The sequence below is a fragment of the Mya arenaria genome, chromosome 3, assembly GCF_026914265.1.
Source record: "Mya arenaria isolate MELC-2E11 chromosome 3, ASM2691426v1".
In the NCBI taxonomy this organism is placed as follows: domain Eukaryota; kingdom Metazoa; phylum Mollusca; class Bivalvia; order Myida; family Myidae; genus Mya; species Mya arenaria.
Window position 1 is genome coordinate 9,453,356 of NC_069124.1, and position 11,302 is coordinate 9,464,657.

Below are 11,302 nucleotides of genomic sequence, written 5' to 3' on the forward strand. Positions count from 1 at the left end.
TTTCTCAGCTGTCATTTCACAACAACCTTTCACTTTCAAGTTTGAACCCCCTCCGTATGGTAATAATTTAGGTAAATGTTTCGTTTTAAGTGTTGGTTTTCCGAGGAATGCGTATGTGTTTTCATCGATAATGTTTACACTCGAACCGGTATCTATTGTTACTTTTATTGCTATATTGTTAATTGAGATGAGTGTTTTCGGAGTCTTGTTGTTTTTGCTAACACTTTTTACACTGACTTGGTAGTTGTATTCATCTTCTGAATCGGACTGTAGCTTAACTTCCCTAATACCCCTCTGTCGGCAGCACCTACTAAAGTGATTAGGCTTTTTGCAAAGATTGCAAGTTTTGCCCTTCGCTGGACAGGTCTGCTTGTGTGGATATTCATAACCACATGCTCGGCAGGTATTTTCATTCAGTGGAGCGCGATCACGTGGTCTCGCCGATAAGCCAGGGTGATCACGTGGTTTCGCCGATAAACCTCTTCGCATGCCAGAATTTGCATAATGCTGACCACCGCGCTCTCGTTTATGTCCACGCCTGTTCACACTGCCACGTGGTCGTTGTGAAACCCTTTGCACAGTGTCCGAATTCTCCATAACAGCAGCCTGTCGGTCGGATTGCTCCAGCATTCGACCCATTGTTAATATGTCGCATAATGCCTTATCCGGTTCTCGCAGGGCACGACGTCTTAATTGGTTCGATCTGCAGTTCTGAATTACTTGTTGTAGAATTTTCTTGTCTACGTTTGTGAACTCACAATTTTTTGCAAGTGTCCTGAGTTCTGTCACGAACTCATCTAATGACTGCGTGTCATGTTGCTTGCATGACCGAAAATTGTATATTTCTATTTAAACATTCTTTTTAGGGGCGAAATAATCATTAAGCACTTTCCTCGTTGCCTCGAAGGTCGCATCCGTGTCCCTTTTTTCTACATCGTATATGTCATACACTTTCTCACCAGCGTAATGAAGCAACAACGCCCGTTTTTGGTCATCATCTGTCACTTTTAATCCTACAAATAAATTTTCTAACCGCCCTAGCCATTTCTCCCAACGCGTGCCAGCGTTTGATTTGTCTGTGTCCACATCAAAGGATGGAAAATTCGGAAGATTATTCATTTTATGTTCACTGTTTAACGTCTTTATCCATTAGTTAAACAAAATGATCATTAATCCAAATATTACACTATTAATTCACAGTATCCTCGTCGCCAGATGATATGTTCGGGGATTAGATATTCTTAGAAACAACAGATGACCGTTCACTAGCTTTATTCATGATAGTATATCTTCCGGAAGTCCCGGTATCATATTACATGCACATACATATAGAGTGGCTACTGAGGACACAACAACACTACCGTTTATAACTCGATTATATAACCGTGTCTTCGAGTCGGATCAATTTCCTGATAAATACTCTGAGAGTATAATTAATTTTGTTCTATTCGTAAGTCTGGCTCGAAGTATAAGCCTAATAAATACCGATGTATTTCATTGATAAATTATCTCTGCAAAATAGTTTCTTCCTTACTTAACAATATGTTATACAGTTGGACAGAAAACAATGATTAACTTTATAAGGCCAAGGCAGGCTTCCGATTTGTTTATTCAACGTTTGATTATACTTTTACTCTTAATGCAATAATACAAAAATATCTTTCAAAATGTAAGGGTATGGTATATGTCTTATACGTTGACTCCACCAAAGCCTTTGATAATATCCATAATCCAGATATATTATCATGTTTAGCTCGCAAAGGTATTATAGGCAACTTTTTGTTAACATTGAAACCTTGCGGCGTGTCATGGCCTCACACAAAGTTTTCGCTGTTTAAAAGGAACGTGCCAAGGTGGCATTTGTAGTCCTCTGATTTTTGTCATGTATATAAATGACCCCTGCACATATTTAAGAGACCACTGCAACTCAGGTATCAAACAAAATACCTAACATACTAACTTTAATGGTCGCTGATGACATTGCAAACCCAGCTAAAACGGTAGTACAACTTCAGCGGCAAGTGATTGCAAATAGATCATTCTGTGAAGACACCGGGATGACAGTCAATATAAACAAAACTCATATTATAGTATACCCTAACGGTGGACGTATCCGAGGCACAGAAAAGGGTCATTCGGTGTCACGCCAATTAATGTTGCTTCATCCTATAATATTATGTACTTGCTATATACGCCCAAGTTGTCATGGTTCAAAGCCTTAAATAAGTTAGATATGCAAGCTACGAAATCGATTTATTGTATCCAAGGTTTCAGCGTAGATTTGGATATCTTAACGTGTTGATTCTATGGTGAAACCAGTATTGCTTTATGGATCCGAAATATGGTTGATTAAATATTCTCCTTTAGTAGAACGCGTTCAAATTCAACATTGTAAAAGGTTTTTTTGGCGTGAATAATGATGTTGCTCTTGGGGAATGTGGTAGTTTACCTCACGCAGATTTATAAAGTATTAGTGCAAATTACTTAACATGCCGAATTATCGATATCCAGATAATCGTTATCGTATGCTAAAACGGCTATATGATATAGGGAGGCAAACATGGGCTTCCGAAGTTAGAGAAACCTTGTTTAAATTCGGGCTTGGCTTCGTATGGGTTATCCAGGAAGTTGGCGATGTGAAGATATTCATTGATTTCAGCAATCTTTCAAATGCCAATTTTAAAAGGGGAGCTGCCAAAAGTCCATGTATTCGGCTCTCAAAAAATAACATGTCCATATAAGACCATCAAATAGAGTAAGTCCCAAGTATGAATTTTCTGTGACCTGCCTAAGAATATGGTGACAAAGATTGTAGAATGTTGATTCTTGTTGTTAATGCTCATGACGTAACATTTCTTTGCACTAAAGCGCTAACCTCATTTTACAGCCCAGAGTTTAAGTTCTTTCAAGCACACAGGAATAATAAAGATCCAAGGACCGTGCTCTGGTGGACCCCAGAGTCTGCAGTGGCTGTCGGAGATGATTCCTCATCGACGACGACCTTCGCATGCTGCTTCGTCAAAAATGTACATAGCCGTGAGTATAATGGACTCGTCACGCCATCGCTAAAGAGTTTTTGGCAGAGTTCAGCGTGGGGGAAAAATTAACTAACATTACACACTCCCACTACAACTACTCATTACCACTACCACTACACATTTCCACTGCACACTACCATAACACTACCACTACCACTTCCACTACCACTCCCACAACCAATTCCACTACACACTACACACTACTAACACTCCGTACTATCATTACACACTATAACTTCCATTACACATTATCAATACACACTTCACACTATCACTTCACACTATCACTACATACTGTCACTACACGCTATCACTACGCACTATCACTACATACTATCACTACACACTATCACTACACAAAATCACTACATACTATCACTACACACTATCACTACACACTATCACTACATACTACCACGACACACTATCACTACACACTATCACTACATACTATCACTACACACTATCACTACACACTATCAATACATACTATCACTACACACTATCACTACACACTATCACTACACAGAATCACTACACACTATCACTACACATTATCACGACATACTATCACTACACACTATCACTACATACTATCACTACACACTATCACTTCACACTATCTCTTCACACTATCACTACACACTATCACTACACACTATCACTACACACTATCGCTACACACTACACACTATCACTACATACTATCGCTACACACTATCTCTTTACACTTTCACTACACACTATCATTACACGGTATCACTTCACACTACCACTACACAATATCATTTCACGTTATCACTACACACTATAACTACACACTACCACTTTACACTATCACTACAAATTATCACTACATACTATCACTACACACTGTCACTTCACATTACCACTACACACTACCACTACACAATATCACTTCAAAGCTGTCAATTATTCACTGCTTGCCGGTTGTTTTATTCTTGAATGTATTCTTATTCATAAACGTAATACTAATGTCCAAGCGTATTTCATACTTTATATTATCCACGTCTGTGGGCATTGGCCATATTTTTCGTCTGGATGCTTTATTCCTCGCCCATTCATTTCACTGTAATTATGACTCCGAATCAGTATTCTATTTGTAAAGGGCTTTTGGGGTCAATGTCCCCCTGTGATTATTCCATTTCGGCCATTCTTTTTTATAACACCTGTAGCCGGAATCTGATTTATGGAATGATGAGTTGCATGGTTACATCGAGTTACTAAGTGTTTCAAAGCGGGAGGAGTTTACTCGACTTCCTAAACTTATTTTAGCATTGCCTTTGGACAACAGGTTTGTGTTTGTTTGTAGATAAACCTTCTTGGAAGCAACGGACGACCAAATATTACTCATTGATGACATCGTTTGAACAAAGCTAATTTAAGTAATGCGCATACGTTTCGAAACATTCATCATCGGCCTCCTGATTTTGTTTCAAGTATCCTTTCGTTAAGATAAAGTGCAGTAACTTTAATACTTCCATGCCACTAATGTGTGTATATGGTCAGTGATTCATGCTCATGGATTCACACAAAAGATGGCACTATCACTCAAAAGATGCCACTATCACCCAAAAGATGCCACTTTCACCCAAAATATGCCACAATCATACAAAATTTGCGACTATCACACACAATATGCGACTACCTACAAAATGTGATACCATTACACAAACTATGCTACTATCACACAAATATGCCACTTTCACACAAAATATGCCACTTTCATACAAAATATGCCACTTTCTCTTAAAATATGCCACTTTAACACAAAAGTGCCACTTTCAAACAAACCATGCCACTTTCTTACAAAAGATTCCACTTTAACACAAAAGTGCCAGTTTAATACAAAAATGCCACTTTCATACAAAATTATGTCACTTTCTCACCAAAAATGCCACTTTAACACAGAACATGACACTATCACACATAAGATGCCCTATTGTTTTAATGCAATTTTACCTTAAGACGTTAAAATTGATATCGTATAACAAATTTCTAAAGGCAATTTAACAGTTGCTAGCGGAATTAAGAGATGCACAAGTATTGCGGACCATGAATGTCAAAAGATACAGCGTGACATGTCTTTGACGGTAATACTGAAAGTTAGAATCATTTTGATGTAATGTCCATGTTCAAAATCGTTTATAAATTATAAACCTAACGATGCGAATTCGTTCCAACGTTAAAACTCGACAGAGAATGGTGTATATATATATTTCAAATATTGCTCATATATTCATTTTTTACCCTCTGAGAAAGATGCGATCAAAATTATTAAAAATCACTAAGCCTCGCCAAAAGCTATGCACGGTAAGGAAACTGTTTATTTTTGTTCCATAAAGCAGCATTATAATTCGATTTTGCATACTTTCTTGTTAATATCAAGTATATGGAATTAAAACAAATCGTGCTAAAAGATAGAAAATATTGATAATAAAAGTTGCGACATACACTACAATATATACCACTTGTATGAGTTACATTTTTAAAGCGATCCATACGTGTTTTTTTTGTATATTCAAAATTAGCCGATAAAACATGAAAATAAAATAAGATATCGGGTCAATGCTAACGATGTTTTCGCTATCCGTCTACATGGCATGCTTTACTTTGTTTTCACTGTGTTCACGATGATTCTGGTCCAGATTGAGCGTTTTTGCATCTTTTTTCTGCTGCGCTTGTCCCCTAGTTTCCTTTGTACTAATACGTATCTCAACCGTACATCAAATTAAAGTACAATTTTGACACTAGCTAACACCAGGTACTTTTAACCTTAAAATATGTCGTGTAAATTGAAGCTTAGGGTACTGAAATATTGCATTCATATTTACCACCGTTTAATTCTGCGTATTGCCAAACATCAAAATATTACTAGACGCACAGTTTACAACAAGAAAAGCACACTTATACAAAATACACATGGAATGTTTATGATACATATAAAATGCATGGGATACAATACATAACAAGCAACTATAGTACACTGTGACATTTCACAATAAAACTTAATCTACTCAGATATGCTCGAAGCTTCTTGTACTTATTCGACTTGTCGGATCACCAACAGCGGTCGGCTGCATAGTCATAGCCGCATATTCTGCCGCTGACTGTGCATTGATTTCTTCAAGCCTCAAATTTTGCGAGTTTCTTTCTTCTTCCGTGACGAATGTGGCTTCGTTTCCGTCGTCGGTGGGGTAATTCATCTGATCAATTCGTCGGTTTTTGAATCTCATCCAAACATATACTATGACTAAAACTGCAATGAAGGCAACAAGTACGCCAGCAACTGATCCAATTATTACGACAGTGTTACTGCCCGTTTGCTTTTTTGTGTCTCCTGTATTTCCAAGGTTTTCCGTTGTTACAGGAGCATCAGTTGGTTGTGTAACTTTCCCCGAAACGAATTCAGTTGTTTGTAATTGAATTGTTGTTGGTCCGTTTCCATGATTTGTGGACTGTTCCTCCGTTGAGTGAGAACTGGACGGTTGGGAATGTCTATTTGAGCTGGATACGGTATTGCTATCAGTAGAATTTTGTGTTTGCAACGTTGAATATGTATGGTCATTGGTTATTTCACTGACAGTTACAGGGGTGTGTTCACTAGCTGAAGAAGTTGAGGATATCATTGTTTGACTAGTAGATGAAATTATCGTAGTAGATGTTGTACCTGAGCTTGGCAAAGCAGACTTCGTTGAGGACGCAGTGCTTGGAAGACCGCTAGTTGATTGCGATACATATGTTGATGTCGAATTGGGTTGTTCTGATATCATTGTCGAAGTGAACTGTCCTGGTGTCAGTAAAGTGGTTAGTTGTGTTTTCACAGTGGTTGATTTTGTAGTTGATTGTGCTACAGGTGTCGTAGTTGTATGAGTTGCCACATGTGATACGTTCATTGTGTAGCTAGAGCTTTTCTCAGACGTTGGTTGTGTTGTTTTGTCAGTAGCTTTTGTTGAAATGTGACTTGTCGACTGATTATTTATTGCTGATGTTGTGGACCGATGTTTCGAAACTACCGTTGTGGCTGTCGTTACTGGTAACGTTGAAGAAAGGACTGTAGATGTAGCAGTTGGTATTTCAGTTGATGATGGTGTAGTTGCTATAACAAAATGAAAAAGGCATTCCATATTTTGTTATATAATACCTTACATAAGTGTACCCCTTCTGTTGTGTATATAAAGTTGATCGGCCCGTATATCATTGTCTTTTAATAACAATCCAGTTTCAATGACGTCAGCGGTCCATATCATTTTTTGACCGGTCCGGACATTGCCAAAAATGTAATATGGACCGCTGACGTCATATAAATATGGACCACTGACGTCATTCAACTGGTGAGTGCTGTTTGCAATTTTCACAACGACATTTTTCCCAAGTTGTCATTATTAGATTTGTTCAATAGAACACACCATTGTGCTTTACAATGTATTAAATGGTAAAAACGTGTTCGGTATAATATAAGAATAATATAACACACCAGTTCGGTCCAAATGGCATTATAAGAACCGGCCAGTCAGCCCCCGAAGGTGAATGGACCTCGGCTAACGCCTCGGTCTATATACACCTTCGGGAGCTGACTGGTCAGTTCTTACAATAGCATATGACCCTCAGTGGTGAATAATACTTCTTAAGTGTATTGCAAATAGCAATACATAAAGTTGGCAGTGAAATATTTTATTTAAATCGCGTTGCTTTGTTACAATAGACGCTCTCGAATTACCAACATTTTATCTGTAACGACGGTCACGACAGATAAAGCTGGGCATTGAATTCCTTATATTTATCAAATGTTATAAATGTTACATCAGTATGGTAATTTTCTAATCGACCGGTGCAATACTAAAGACCACACCCGGTAGTCTGACATTGGATGGTATTGTTTCTATCAGGAGTATATCCCGAATTACCCGTGAAAGTGGCGACAAACAGGTATGTCGTTTTTAAACACGTTTCCATCGTTGATAGATATTGGAGCTTTGCAATCTATTAAGATAATTGTTTAATGGTTTATATTTGTTAGGAAGGAAAACCTATTTTTGCAGCATTTTATAAAGGCACATTCGGGCTTAAAACATATATAGATGATATTTATGGTCGTTCCATAATTAAATGATTTTGAATAATTTGGCTAGTTCTCACGATAAATGTGTATTTCGACTGGTGGACAATTCATTTGAATATTAGACTACGCAAGATATTGCAGTCGACAGTTTCCAGACAAGCTTTTACCCGCATTGCCTTTAATTCTGGCAATTGAAGGGTCATTTGTCGACGTTGTTCCATTACCATTTGTGTCAACATAACACCATACACAATATTATTATCTTCATAGGCTGTTAATATAACACTAACTCTCACAAATGCTAGGTCCTTAGAAGGCAGAACAATATTTGGTTCTCTGGGTTCCCAGTACCGTTTAAAAAGACACCGGCACAAGCCTCCCTTCTGCACGACGTCTGCCCTGTCGACCATTTACCACTAAACAAACAACTTATTGTGCTGTGCCCACTTATTCTATACCCAAAATTGCACTTATATGTATCATCAGATTAAAAGCCTGTTGCATTTGAGACGACCTGCCCGTTTGCCACATTATGCGCTGTTTTACAATCCGGAAAAGATGTAACGTTTCAATTACAGCCGTTCATAAGACAGATGTTTTTTGTTATCTTACCGACCGGGCTGCAAGTTGCCATCACTGAAGACCAGTTCCCGTTACTCATACAATGTATGATGTTGTTCCCACGGATGTTATATCCAGTCTCACACGTGTATGTGGCCACAAATAAATAGGTTGTTTCAACAGAAGACACGTTACCATGGTCAATGTCAGGGGCTGCTCCGCAATCTGTGTACGAGATCACAAATACCTTATACGAGTTTAATAAATCTGATGGAAGAAGACGAGTATTTGTTAGTAATTTGTATTTAAAAATAAACATTAATTATACGATTAAATGGTTTGGACGTCAATACCATGTAATTTCAAATCTTTAAAACAATGAAAGTAGCTATAAACTCATACACTGGCTGCTTAATATACCATGTTTCTCCAAATGTTATCGGCGTACGCTCCTGTTTGCGGTGTGTTAAAATGTGTTGAGATCCATAAAACCAAAGCTCTTACCAACTTAAAGGGTTGGTTCGATAATATCAAATCTCGATCAATAGTGAAACATTTTCAATGTGTATCCACGACATGCGGACCAAGTTGTGTTATCACGAATGCTTTCAAGTGTTGTCAATGAGCGGAAACATCAACAAGTTCGTCAAAACCTTTTCGTGCTATTGTACATTCATATGGTATTTTTGTTCATTGTAAGGAGATCAACACGTTACAATGAACAAACGCAAGATAAAAACAAGTGTGTTCAAAATATTAAAACAGAAAAAAGTACACAATATGGACAACCGTTTGTTTAGTGTGCCACAGTCGTTCCATTCCGACGCCAAAGAAATATTTGAAAATATACAATTCACCGTAAAGTGTAGCTAAAACCAATGATTTGTATTAAACTTGAATTATACATTCGTTTTGACATACCGACAGGCTTGCATGTTGCCTGTGTGTGTGACCAGTTTCCGTTACTCATACACTGTATGGTCCTGCTCCCTATGATGTCATATCCGGGGTCACAAGTGTAGGAGGCGACAGAATGATAGGTTGTTGTCTGCGCGGTAACGTTCCCGTTCTCAATTGTCGACGGAGCGTTGCAATCTGTTCAAAATAAATAAATGCTGCGCATCAGTATGGCAATTTTCTAACCCCCGTGGCACAAGAAGCCGCAATTACAGACCACTTCCCAGTAATCTGACATTGTATGGTATTGTTTCCATCGGGATTATACCCCGAATTACACGTGAAGGTAGCGACAGACGGGTAAGTCGTTCTTAGAAACAACACGTTTCCATCGTTTACAGACATTGGAGCTTTACAATCTATTAAGGTAAGTGTTTAATGGTTTATATTTGTTAGGCAGGAATCAAAACCTATTTTGCAGGATTTCATAAAGGCACATTCGGGCTTTAAACACCTATGGATGAATGGATGATATTTATAGTAATTCCCTGATTAAATCATTTTAGAATATTTTTGCTACTTTTCACGTTAACTGTGTTTGTCAACTGGTTGACAATTCATTAGACCATTAGATCTCGATCCCTCTGGGTGATATTGCAGTCGACAGTTTCCAGACAAGCTTTTACCCGCATTGCCTTTAATTCTGGCAATTGAAGGGTCATTTGTCGACGTTGTTCCATTACCATTTGTGTCAACATAACACCATACACAATATTATTATCTTCATAGGCTGTTAATATAACACTAACTCTCACAAATGCTAGGTCCTTAGAAGGCAGAACAATATTTGGTTCTCTGGGTTCCCAGTACCGTTTAAAAAGACACCGGCACAAGCCTCCCTTCTGCACGACGTCTGCCCTGTCGACCATTTACCACTAAACAAACAACTTATTGGGCCGTGCCCACTTATTCTATACCCAAAATTGCACTTATATGTATCATCAGATTAAAAGCCTGTTGCATTTGAGACGACCTGCCCGTTTGCCACATTATGCGCTGTTTTACAATCCGGAAAAGATGTAACGTTTCAATTACAGCCGTTCATAAGACAGATGGTTTTTTTTATCTTACCGACCGGGCTGCAGGTTGCCATCACTGAAGACCAGTTCCCGTTACTCATACAATGTATGATGTTGTCCCCACGGATGTTATATCCAGTCTCACACGTGTATGTGGCCACAAATAAATAGGTTGTTTCAACAGAAGACACGTTACCATGGTCAATGTCAGGGGCTGCTCCGCAATCTGTGTACGAGATCACAAATACCTTATACGAGTTTAATAAATCTGATGGAAGAAGACGAGTATTTGTTAGTAATTTTTATTTAAAAATAAACATTAATTATACGATTAAATGGTTTGGACGTCAATACCATGTAATTTCAAATCTTTAAAACAATGAAAGTAGCTATAAACTCATACACTGGCTGCTTAATATACCATGTTTCTCCAAATGTTATCGGCATACGCTCCTGTTTGCGGTGTGTTAAAATGTGTTGAGATTCATAAAACCAAAGCTCTTACCAACTTAAAGGGTTGGTTCGATAATATCAAATCTCGATCGATAGTGAAACATTTTCAATGTGTATCCACGACATGCGGACCAAGTTGTGTTATCACGAATGCTTTTAAGTGTTGTCAATGAGCGGAAACATCAACAAGT